This window comes from Salvelinus namaycush, chromosome 8 (genome assembly GCF_016432855.1).
Source record: "Salvelinus namaycush isolate Seneca chromosome 8, SaNama_1.0, whole genome shotgun sequence".
NCBI classification, from domain to species: Eukaryota; Metazoa; Chordata; class Actinopteri; order Salmoniformes; family Salmonidae; genus Salvelinus; species Salvelinus namaycush.
The window spans coordinates 10,524,939-10,538,270 of NC_052314.1; the positions used below are offsets into that span (position 1 = coordinate 10,524,939).

Sequence of the window (13,332 nt, forward strand, 5' to 3'; positions counted from 1 at the left end):
CAAATTTGAGATTTTTGCATCTAATCGCCGTGTCTTTGTGAGACGCAGAGTAGGTGAACGAATTATCTCCACATGTGTGGTTCCCACCGTGAAGCATGGAGGAGGAGGTGTGATGGTGTGAGGGTGCTTTGCTGGTGACACTGTGTGTGATTTATTTAGAATTAAAGACACACATAACCAGCATGGCTACCACAGCATTCTGCAGCAATACGCCATCCCATCTGGTTTGCGCTTAGTGGGACTATCATTTGTTTTTAACCAGGACAATGACCCAAAACACACTTCCAGGTTGTTTAAGGGCTATTTGACCACAGAGAGTGATGGAGTGCTGCATCAGATGACCTGGCCTCCACAATCAACTTACCTCAACCCAATTGAGATGGTTTGGGATGAGTTGGACCGCAAAGTGAAGGAAAAGCAGCCAACAAGCGCTCAGCATATGCAGTGGCAATTTTAGCATGTAAATCTTGGTGGGGCAACAAAAAAAAAGTGGAATTCATGCCAGCAAAGCCACAACGCAACACAACACTAAACAATACATTAATTATAATTATGGTGCCCACAAACTGTTAGGGCCTACATAAAGCTGTCCCAACAGCAGTCCCAACACCTTACCACTGCTACACATGGCTATCAGCGGTGCCTTGTCTGGCAGCGAAACAGTTCATTCAGCCTCATTTACTGCCTTTTAAAAAACATAGCTGATATGGCTGACATGCTTAAGCAAATGTGGTTTCTACTGACAATTGAGATGCACAAACTATGGCATAAGGGGACGACAAGCAGATAAGAGGCAATCCATAATTTAGATTATGACCTTAAAGTCAAAGTCGAGTTGCAAGTCATCATATTTGTGACTCGAGTCTGACTCGAGTCCAAGTCATGTGACTTGAGTCCACACCTCTGGTAATATGTACATGTAGGTAGAGTTATTAAAGTGACTATGCATAGATAATGACAGAGAGTAGCAGCAGTTTATTTTGACTACGTCTGTCCTAGCTCGCTCATTAACACCAATGACTCGTGACTTAACTTGGACATGAGCCTTTTGACTCGAACTGACTTGATACCCTCCCCAAGCCCAAATATAAAAAATGATGCTATTAAAAAGTGTGCAGCGCATCATCTCTTCATTTAACGGATTACAGTTTGAATTGGACAGCAGCCAATCAAATTGTGCCAGCTGAGAAAAAGTTGTACATGGCAGTGCCGAGGAACGTCGGCAGGTGAATTCAGATGGAGCCCTTGGAAAGATGATACCCAAAATTATTATTTTCGGATATAAAGACGACGCTGTATCAACAAAAAACGGATTGCAACTTGCAAAACATGCGGGAAGAAAATGACAGACAACTTCCAACTTTGTACGACATTTGAAGCTGCACAAAGAACGGTAAGTCATGGCTATATAGCCGACAGCTATATAATTCATAACTTTGCTAGTGTAGCATGTTGGCTAACATAACGTTAAATGAATGAGCCTCCACACAGTCAGTCAGTGCTGGAACGTGATCATTGCACCCAAGATTGAGCTACAACTTGCCATTGACATATGTTAATGTGTGTGTGTGTGTGTGTGTGTGTTAAGGTTGGGCGATTGTGTACAAGCCTACATCGCCCAATTGTGCCCCATATTGATCCTCGATAGTCGATCGCTATTGGGGGGGGGGGGGGTCTTTCTTATGGCTACCCATGTATTTGTAAGTTATTTGGAAAGTAATAAATATATTTTTAAAAGCATTCATGATTTGAGGAAATGTAATATACTAACTATTACTCTTGCTGAAAATATGAAATGGTATTACATTTGGTGAAGAGCACATTATGAACTGTTTAGGACTCAAAACTCAAAGTTTAGGACTTGAGACTTGTTGGTCTTGACTTGAGACTTGACTCAGACTTGCCTGTCTTGACTTGGGACTTGAGTGCTAAGACTTGAGACTTACTTGTGACTTGTAAAACAAGGACTTGGTCCCACCTCTGCATATTACCTCAATTACCTTGACTAACCGGTGCCCCCGCACATTGACTCTGTGCCCTGTATACAGCCTCGCTATTGTTATTTTACTGCTTTAATTATTTCTTATTTTTATTTCTTATTTCTTATTTTTTGTTTTACTGCATTTTTGAGGAGGGCTTGTAAGTAAGCATTTTACTGTAAGGTCTACACCTGTTGTACTCGGCGCATGTGACAAATAAAATGTGATTTGATTTGATTTAACTATTTGTTCAGCACTTTTGAAATGTACAGCGACAGATTTCAGAACATGGGCCGTTCTTACAGTGTTCTCCCTGTACACAAAGTCAGAACCGTAGCAAAAATAAAGGGGGCATATGAGCAGACAATGAAAGCTCTTACAATATACGATGATTACATTTCTCAAAAACAGGTTATAGACTACATGTGTGTGCACCACCAAGTCAGAACAGTCGGTGAAATTAAGAGGTGAAAATAGGCCATTTTTGGTCTCACCTTGTTGTGCTGCGTTCACTTGAACAGGATGGTGGTGCCGCGGTCCTTCGTGGGCAAATTTTGTCATCAAACTTTGTCATCAAAGTCTGGCATTCTCTGGATTCATGGTGCTTTCAAGACAACTGGGAACTCGAGAAAAGAAAAAAAAAGTTGAATCATGATGACGTCAGTGATCTTCAGGTCGTAGATCTAGAAAGAGGCCTGAGTTCCCGATTTACAATTCCGAGTTGGATGAAAGTTCAAAACGTATTTTCCCAGTCGTAGCTCATTTTTCCTGAGTTTCCAGTTGTCTTGAACACACTAAAGTCAAACTCCACTGAATAGCAGGCGAATGATTGTTTTGCAATTGTTGCAGTTAGCCACTGATTCCTTCCAAACCACTCATTGTTGAATTTGCGATTTCTAACTTATTGTGTAATGTTTATGTCCAATGGCCAATGAGAACTGATACGTTTCTTCATATGACAATGATTAAAAAGGATTTGCCAGTAGATTGTCGACTTTATTCATGATGATGACTGCTAGTTAATATTTTGAAAGTATGATGTTGATCAGTCCAATCAAAGCTACTGTAGATATAACATGATTTGACATCATTTTATCTGTGGCCAATGACCTTGAGCCTTCTTGGATGGGCACTGCTAATGTAACTCAATGGCAGCTCCCAAGGGGCTTGAATTTTCGAGCTCTACCCTTAGACTTGACGTAGTGTCCCCATGAGTGACAGAACACTGAGCCAATCACAGCACAACGCTCCATATTTTCTGCTGGCTTGCCCCAATACCACAGAAAGCACTGAGCTAGGCTGAATTTTTTTTATTTTGGAGCTCCCTTACTCAAGAAAACAAAAAAGAGACCATGTTTTTATGCGGCTTTATTAACTCAATGATATATATATATATATTTTTTTTTTACATTGTTTGCAAATTGATATGTGACACGTATTAATGCCAAAATAGCATGCAAATCAGGTGGGGCACTGCCCTGAATGACAGGTTGCCACTGAGTATATGTGGGAACTCCTTCAAGGCTGTTGGAAAAGCATTCTTCATGAGGTTGATTAAGAGTATGCCAAGAGTGTGCAAAGCTGTCATCAAGGCAAAGGGTGGCTACTTTGAAGAATCTGAAATATATTTTAATTTTTTTAACACTTTTTGGTTACTACATGATTCCATATATGTTATTTCATAGTTTTGATGTCTTCACTATTATTCTACAATGTAGAAATAGTAAAAATAAAGAAAAACCCTTGAATGAGTAGGTGTGTCCAAACTTTTGACTGGTACATAGGATGTGGTGTTGTGTTGTAATCAGTGTAACATGTGTCATGCTAATGTAACCATCCTATTACTTGATGGCCCATAGTCCACCAATATGTCATGCAGATGAGCCATTGTCTACTTGACAGACCCCACTGGATATTCATTCAGTCGTACTGATAGAAATCAATGCTATATATAGGCAGCCAATGTGCTGAATTGGTAAAAAGTAGCTAACTATTTTGGTCGATTACCAACAAAATCATTGTTGAATCACAAAGCATAACAAAAAATGCATACAGCATTTCTTATCTCTCTCGATATTGGGATCACAATCACAACTTGTGATTTCAGGTTCCCTTGAAATCAGACTGTCTCCACCAGTATCTCCCTGAGTAATACATGTTTTGTTATGTTACTGTACCGAATTCTATAGATAGATGCATTTTTTGGGGTGCAGTCGACCACTTAGTCAGCTAGCATTATAATCTACAAACCAAACACACTAATGTTAACAATCTGCATATGAAGCTTCAACTAGCTATTTAACATTAGCTAGTTGAAATAAAGGCATTGGGCATCTTGTGTGGTTTGTGCAGTGCAATCAGGGATTGGGCAACTGACATTACCGTTTTTGAAGGCCCACGGATCACCTTCCCACTTTTTATTTACTCAGTTGGGATCTCAACTTACTGTTGCAAGTTAGAATAGTATAATATACAAAGTGCAATTTTGAAATTTGGTTGTGCATGAGCAGTTTTTCTCTTGTTATGTCAGTCGCTACAACCACAAAAACATCTGCTAAATATGTGTACGTATATGACAAATTACATTTGATTTGATTTGAATTGAATTAGCCGGTGTCAGCTAATATGTTTTTAGATTGCTAAATTAGTTGCCAGCTAAACTTGTTATAATGGTTGAATTACTGGCCGGTGGGCCCCAATTGTTTTGTTAGTCAGTTTCACTCAGATATCATATTAAAAACTGCTAATATTTCTCACCACCCTATTGCAAAATGTGTAGAATTGCAGGAAATTAGCTGTCAAATAGAAAATGTTCCTCTCAGCCCCAGCGCAAAACGGTCTGAATACAGATGTTAGTTAGCTTGAACATTGAACACACTAAGGTTAGCAGCTAACGTACCTAGCAGGCCCAAAACACAATCCTACACTTACCTACCAGTCCATTAGAACGGTGGCCATTTTGGCAACACTCTTCCACCATTCAAAATTAATTCCGTTGTCCCTGCTACAAGGCCAGTTTATCTGCAAACAAGTTGGTTAGCTTACTGGCTTAGTCTGCACTGTGTTTGTTTCTGGCGGCTGTAATGTTAGCTTGCAAGTGACTTTCACTTCCTCTCTAGCTCTGGGGCAGCAGGGTCATTTGAGTAGGCGGGATTTAACGCAAAGATACTCCTTGCCCAGGCCAGCCCACGGCGGCTCTGGGCTCAAACTCCTTGTTTTTGTTCAAAGCATAGAGAATAATAGAGGCCACTAGTGGCAAAAAGGCAATTTTAGCAAGGGCAGCGCCATTGAGGGTTTCCACTATTTTAATGTAATCAACTGGCTGGGTGCTCCAATTCCATCGAATGATCCCTCCTGGTGGCCCTGTTGGAGTCATATCCAACCAGGTCATCAGGAGAGATCAGCCAATCATGAGAAAATTAAGTACATTAACATTTCTGTAAAAAAAAGTAACTTCAATGGGCTGACATCAGAGTTGGGATGTCCCAAGAATCATGTTTAGACTTTTCCCTGCATTTTGTGCAAAGCCTGTGTGATTCCCTTGAGTTACAGTGCATTCGGAAAGTATTCAGACCCGTGACTTTTTCCACATTTTGTTACGTTACAGCCTTATTCTAAAAATGATTCAATTGTTTTTTTCCCTCATCAATCTACAGACAAAGCAAAAACTTTTTTGTTGTTGTGTGCAAACGTATAAAAATAAAAAAACGGAAATATCACATTTACATAAGTATTCAGACCCTTTACTCAGTACTTTAAACAAGCGCCTTTGGCAGCGATTACATCCTCGAGTCTTCTTGGGTATGACGCTAAAAGCTTGGCACACCTGTATTTGGTGAGTTTCTCCCATTCTTCTCTGCAGATCCTCTCAAGCTCTGTCAGGTTGGATGGGGAGTGTCACTGCACAGCTATTTTCAGGTCTCTCCATTGATCTGTCTTGGCTGTCTTGGCAGTGTGCTTAGGGTCGTTGTCCTGTTGGAAGGTGAACCATCGCCCCTGTCTGAGGTCCTGAGTGCTCTGGAGCAGGTTTTTGGTCTGACATGCACTGCCAACTGTGGGACCTTATATAGACAGGTGTGTGCCTTTCCAAATCATGTCCAATTAATTGAATTTACGACAGGTCTACTCCAATCAAGTTGTAGAAACATCTCAAGGATGATCAATGGAAACAGGATGCACCTGAGCTCAATTATAAATCTCATAGCAAAGGGTCTGAATACTTATGTAAATAAGGTATTTCTGTTTTTTATTTTCAATACATTTGCAAAAATTCTGAAAACCTGTTTTGGCTTTGTCATTATGGTGTATTGTGTGTAGATTGATGAGGGAAAAAGAGGGTTAGGCACCGGTTAGGCACCGGTTAGGCACCGGTTAAGTTGATTAACAAGGAGGAATATATCTTCTCAAAGGGTCATCTCCACTTCTTTATTGTCATCCTAAAAATGATGTCGTCACGAGTTTGATGTCTAATTTAAACATCTCCATTTATCTGAATTAAAATTTTAATCAAATCAAATCAAATTGTATTAGTCACATGCGCCGAATACCACAGGTTTAGACCTTACAGTGAAATGCTTACTTACGAGCCCCTAATGAACAATGCAGTTTTTTTTTAATTAAAGAGCAGCAGTAAAATAACAATAGCGAGACTATATACAGGGGCATACCGATACAGAGTCAATGTGCGGGGGCACTGATTAGTTGAGGTAGTATCTACATGTAGGTAGAGTTAATAAAGTGACTATGCATAGATGACAACAGAGAGCAGCAGTGGTGTAAAGAGGGGGGGACAATGCAAAAAGTCTGGATAGCCATTTGACTAGATGTTCACCAGTATTATCGCTCGGGGGTAGAAGCTGTTTAGAAGCCTCTTGGACATAGACTTGGCGCTCTGATATTGCTTGCCGTGCTGTAGCTGAGAGAACAGTCTATGACTAGGGTGGTCTATAGGGATGAGGTCAGAGACCTGGCCGTGTGGTGCCAGGACAACAACCTCTCCCTCAACGTGATCAAGACAAAGGAGATGATTGTGGACTACAAGAAAAGGAGGACCGAGCATGCCCCCATTCTCATCGACGGGGCTGCAGTGGAGCAGGTTGAGAGCATCAAGTTCCTTGGTGTCTACATCACCAACAAACTAACATGGCCCGAGCACACCAAGACAGTCGTGATGAGGGCTTGACATAACCTATTCCCCCTCAGGAGACTGAAAAGATTTGGCATGGGTCCTCAGATCCTCAAAAGGTTCTACAGCTACACCATCGAGAGCATCCTGACTGGTTGCATAACTGCCTGGTATGGCAACTGCTCTGCCTCCGACCGCAAGGCACTACAGAGGGTAGTGCAAATGGCCCAGTACCTCACATGGGCCAAGCTTCCTGCCATCCAGGACCTCTATACCAGGCGGTGTCAGAGGAAGGCCCTAAAAATTGTCCAGACACCCAAGTCATAGACTTTTCTCTCTGCTACCGCATGGCAAGTGGTACCAATGCACCAAGTCTGGAACCAACAGGACCCTGAACAGCTTCTACCCCCAAGCCATAAGACTGCTAAATATTTAGTTTAATATTTAACCAAATAGCTGAATCTGAATTTACACATAAGCTGCTGCTACTGTTTATTATCTATCACTTTATTCCTAGTTATATGCACATACAGTATCAACATTCAGAAAAAAAGGTTCCAAAAGGTTTATTGGCTGTCCCCATAAGAGAACCCTTTTTGGTTCCAGGTAGAACCCTTTTGGAAAGGGTTCTATATGAAACCGAAAAGGGTTTCCACCTGGAACCAAAAATAGATATTCAAAGGGTTATTCTGTGGGGACACCCGAAGAAACCTTTTAGGATCTAGATAGCATATTTTTTTCTAAGAGTGTACCTCAATTACCTCATACCCCTGCACATCAACTCGGTACTGGTACCCTGTGTATATAGCCAAGTTATCTTTATTCACTTTATTATTGCTTGTTTTACTTTGGATTTGATTTGATTTAATTTGATTTGCGGCGAAGTGAAGTGACAGGATGACCATTATGTCCCCTAGCAGGCTGTTGTCCCTGGGCCAGGGTGACCAGTATGTCCCCTAGCAGGCTGTTGTCCCTGGTCCAGGGTGACCAGTATGTCCCCTTGCAAGGGTGGCATCTGGGGCATCTCACAGTAGAACCCCGTCCAGCCCTGGTAGCACTGGCAGGTGAACTTGTGCTTCATGGCCACGATGTTGTGGTTGTTAAGATGGCCGCACACGTGGAAGCTGCGGGCCCGGGTTTCTGCTAATGTCGAAGAAGCGGGGTCGGAGTTAGGCCCCCGAGTCGAGGCTCTTCCTCACACACTTGCCATTCTTCTTGTACAGGTCTTCACTGCACAGCTTGGCTGCTGAAGTGACTTTGATGACATAGTAGCCTAAAGGGCAGTAATGTACTTCTTCACGGCCAGGCAGTTCTCTGGAGGTACACGTAGACAGACACAAACACATAATGATTCACAGGATAAGTATAGGTGTCACTGTAAGTATAGCTAAAAATAGGTCTGCAGTTAAATGGAAATAGTAGTTATGTTGAATGAACCTTCCTTCTGTCACCCACAGTATGTTCATTACTTCACGTACAGATCTAGGATCTTAATTTGATCCAGTTTGCTACAGCAGAAAAATAATCCTGCATCTACAAGGATTGGATTGTTATGTGGATTATAATTCATTTACATTTTTGTAGGGGTTGATATATTTTTAGTTAGGGCAAATCAAGTCTGACATTTAAAGTGGACTTTACAAACTTTAGAAGCTTTTTTAAACCTTGAATACACTACAAGTTTGGATTTCCTGCTGTGCAGGGAAATTCTCAGCAACAAAAAAGTAATCAAATTAAGATCCTACATGTCACGGCCGTTGAAAGGAGAGGACCAAGGTGCAGCGTGGTAAGCGTACATTTTCTTTATTTAATCAAAAATGACGCCGAACAAAACAATAAACACTACAAAACAAACCGTGAAGCTCTAAGGCTAAGTGCCCTAAACAAAGTCAACTTCCCACAAAGACAGGTGGGAAAAAAGGCTACCTAAGTATGGTTCCCAATCAGAGACAACGATAGACAGCTGTCCCTGATTGAGAACCATACCCGGCCAAAACATAGAAATAGAAAATCATAGAAAAACAAAACATAGAATGCCCACCCCAAATCACACCCTGACCAAACCAAAAAGAGTGTAACGGCTGTTCTCCTCCTCTTCATCCGAAGAGGAGGAGTAGAGATCAGACCAACATGCAGCGGGTTTAGAAAACATAATGAATTTATTAAACGACAAACACGAACACGAAACAACACTTGGAATAATTACAAAATAACAAAACGAACGAAGACAGACCTGAACTAGAGAACTTACAAATAACACGAAGAACGTACGAACAGGTATAGACTACAAACCAAAACGCTACAGTCCCGTGTGGTACGAACATACATACAGACACGGAAGACAGCCACCCACAAACAAACAGTGTGAACACCCTACCTTTATATGGTTCCCAATCAGAGAAACGTCAAACACCTGTCTCTGATTGAGAACCATATAAGGCTAATTACCAACGACCTAAACATAGAAACACAAAACATAGAATGCCCACCCCAACTCACGCCCTGACCAACTAAACACATACAAAAATAACAGACAACAGGTCAGGAACGTGACAAAGAGACATAAAAAGGATCTCTAAGGTCAGGGCGTGACACTACATCTGTACTAACTATCCTTTGATGATCTTTTCTTCTCTAATTTATTGCCTCTTAAAACTGTAATAGAGGGAATCCAGGCTTAATTATGAAATGTACCATCTGATACACAGAATGAGTTCGGTAAAAACATATCATCATTTGAATACGAAATAGTGGAAAAATTCCTTATTTAAGTCCTTCACCCTGTACAGGTGTGGGATCTTAATTTGATCACTCTTATGTTTCTGAGAATTTTCCTGCACCCTTAGATGAGCTTCATGATTTACTTAAATTCACTAATAACTTGCACTAACACACGGTTGTATTAACAGTATTGCACTTTTTATGTAGCCTAATTTTGGCTAGCTAATAGCTTAACCACCGACTAAATGTTCAAATCCTGTTGCTGCAGGATAATTTTTCTGCCACAATACTGGTCAAATTAAGATTCAACATCTGTATATAATGCAAATTAATCCACATCCACACTTCATGTATTACTGATGCGCCTCTTGTAAACAGAATGCAAAATGACCCACAAAATCCTTTTCCAAAAGAACACCACAGCACTGTCTGTCTGATATAAATCAGGCCATTTCCAAGGCTCCTAATCTCATAAACCACAGTGACTGTGCTGAAACATACTATTTTAGGAGACACTGAGAACTGGCTAGGAAGGGAATCCCACGTTGAAAGTGCTTGATGTCATGTCCTGTCATGGAACCCTGTAGACACTAGCAGCTCTTGCTTACTGCAGGCAACAAGACATTATTATGTAATTGTAATGATATTTTATATACTTTAACGTTGAAGCATGGGTCACATGTTTCATGACTCTCCATTTCATGGTTTCTCCCTGGAGTACAGAAAGAGGCACACTTTTTTCTTAACCAGCACTTTCACATCTGGGTTTGATGATTAGTTGAAATCACGTGTTGCCAGAAAGTAACAAAACTGTGCCCTGCTGTGGATCCAAGCTATTCAGGATTAAGAAACCCTACTCTATGGAACATTTTGAGTTTGAGCATCTTCGGAGGAGCCCCAAATACCATTCCCGACGCCCCAAGAGCTGTGCTGTCTCCAATAGTGTGGACCAGGTCACTCTAGGAGAGATATAAGAGAAGATGTAACACTCCAAACACAGTCTTCCCCTCAAGTCAGAGTATGTTGAGGTCAATGCTTGCTCCCACTCCAGTGTCCAGTATTGGTTCATATTTCATTGTTATGTTTTACCTCTTGACCCCTGAATGTCAGAATAGACATCATGGCCCAGTCTAGAACCAGCCCCTAGCAGCTACTCTCAATATGCACTTTTATACACCTTAAAGGTTTAGATAGGTAAGCAATATCCCACCCAGGCAATCAGAGGGCAAGGTGAAATGTTATATTGCTTATAATTAACTTGTAACGGCTGTCGTCGGTGGAAGAAGGTGAGGACCAAGGTGCAGCGTGGTAAGTGTTCATGATGTTTAATAATCATCAAAACAGAACACTGAATAACAAAATAACAAAGAAATAACCAAAACAGTTCTGTCTGGTGCAGACACACAAAGACTGAAAATAACCACCCACAAAACACAATAGAAAACAGGCTACCTAAATATGGTTCTCAATCAGGGACAACGATTGACAGCTGCCTCTGATTGAGAACCATATCAGGCCAAACACAGAAATAGAAAATCATAGAAAAACTAACATAGACAACCCACCCAACTCACGCCCTGACCACACTAAAACAAAGAAATAACAAAAGAACTAGGGTCAGAACGTGACATAACTATCCAGTACTTTCAGATTTACTTAAGTGCCTAGGGGTTAGGGACTAGTTTTTTTTCCTGGACAACACCCAGGTGTTGTAAATCAATTAAAGGTCATCTGAGGTCTCGTAGCTGAGACTGTGCATTCCATTCATAGCCCTGTGACAGTTCTAGAAGCTTCAGTTGATTAATAGCTTTTTATCCACCACACTGACTAGGGGGCAAAACATGGGGCGAGACGAGACAAGTTGCTTGACAGAAAAATGCAGAGGTTAGGTAGTTTATCACAATGACTGACAGGCAATAAAACACTTGTCTCAATGAGATAAATAGCTAACTTAAGAAAATGTGTTGGAATATTTATCCTTGTCCTAACATCTATTTTTGCTCTTGAACCAACACCAACGGAAGTTATCAGTTTCCCAATATCACCAGTGTTTAGTAATCCTTCTCACCTCTGAGAGGATCGTGAAGGTGGAAGCGTAGAAGAGTCTGTAGTAGACAAACACGGGCAGAGTGAAGTCAGTGTGTGTGATGGACGCAATCCTCATGGCCTCTGACTGGGTAGTGAACGAACTTGACGGTGTTGGCCGTGAACTTGAGTTCGTAGTAGGTACACGGAAGGGTAGAGGGCTGTGCTCTCACTTCAAAGCCACAGCAGGTGGTCATTATGGACGTGCTCCACGTTAGACATTCACTCATGCAGCGATGCAGGTGTGTCTTGACACCTTAGTTTTTGAGGTCAGGGAACAGTTTGAAGCCCCAGAGGCCGTCAGGTCGTCAACTTTCGTCTAACAGTAGAGTGTTGTTCATCAAATTAAATCAAATGTTATTGGTCACATACACATGGTTAGCAGATGTTATTGCAAGTGTAGTGAAATGCTTGTGCTTCTAGTTCCGACAGTGCAGCAATATCTAACAAGTAATCTAACAATTCCACAACAACTACCTAATACACACAAATCTAAGTAAAGGAATGGAATGAAGGCCTGCCCAGCCTCCTTTGACCTCCTTCTCCACCTTGATCTCAGGCCTGCCTAGATGGAGCTTTCGGATCTGCTCCTTGGAGCCCCAGTTGCTCACCCAGTTGCGCACCCACTGGGCCTCCAGTTCTCCCAGTCAATGACACCCAGGCCTCCTTGTGGAGGATGAGCTTGTCGCTGTCAGCCCTGGCCTTGCTCAGGTGCTTGGACAGGCTCTGGTTCTGGGGCAGCATTGATGGGGTCCCCAGAGCTGGCATAGTAAGGGTAATAGCCCAGGTGGCTGTGGTAGAAGATGGTGACATTAGGTCCACTAAGGGTCTCGTTGAGGTTTGCCACGATGTCGATGACACTGAAGTCCAGGTCCACCTTGAAGTGAAGGCAGCAGGACTCCGTGGGGGCGTTCCACACCACGATGAAGGGCCGGTGAGGGATCAGAGGAGCCTGGGCATGCTTCATCTGCTCACCACCGGCTCTTTCCCTGACCCCAACCCACAACCAGCTGACAGCAGCCAATCAGCGGCATCGCGCACATGGATCAATAGGTCATCCTATCCCACATCAAAAGGGAAAGGACAGGAGAGAAATCACCACATCTTTTTGCGGGAAAAAGTAAACACATCTTGGGCTTAAGTGGGGTTGGTGAAAGGACATGTGAGTGAGGGTCACTGAGCTGCACTGCTCAAGATTCCATACACTGTTCTTCCCAGAGAAAGGTGCCATTTCACTTGTCATGCTCTGTGAAGTCTGCCGGGCTTGGTTTGTCATGTACATGTATGCCTACATTTCCCTAACAAAGACGTATTGAGTTGACCTTCATTAATCAAATAAAATAAAATTGTATTTGTCAAATTCACGTGTTTAGCAGATGTTATTGCGGTTGTAGCAAAATGCTTGTGTTCCTAGCTCCAACA

The 13,332-nt window shown here is 41.9% G+C and overlaps 1 pseudogene; it reads right to left on the reverse strand.

Moving 5' to 3' along the window:
* Positions 1–7,733: 7,733 nt before the first annotated feature.
* On the reverse strand, positions 7,734–13,014 carry LOC120051773 (annotated as a pseudogene).
* Between the last annotated feature and the right edge of the window lie 318 nt (positions 13,015–13,332).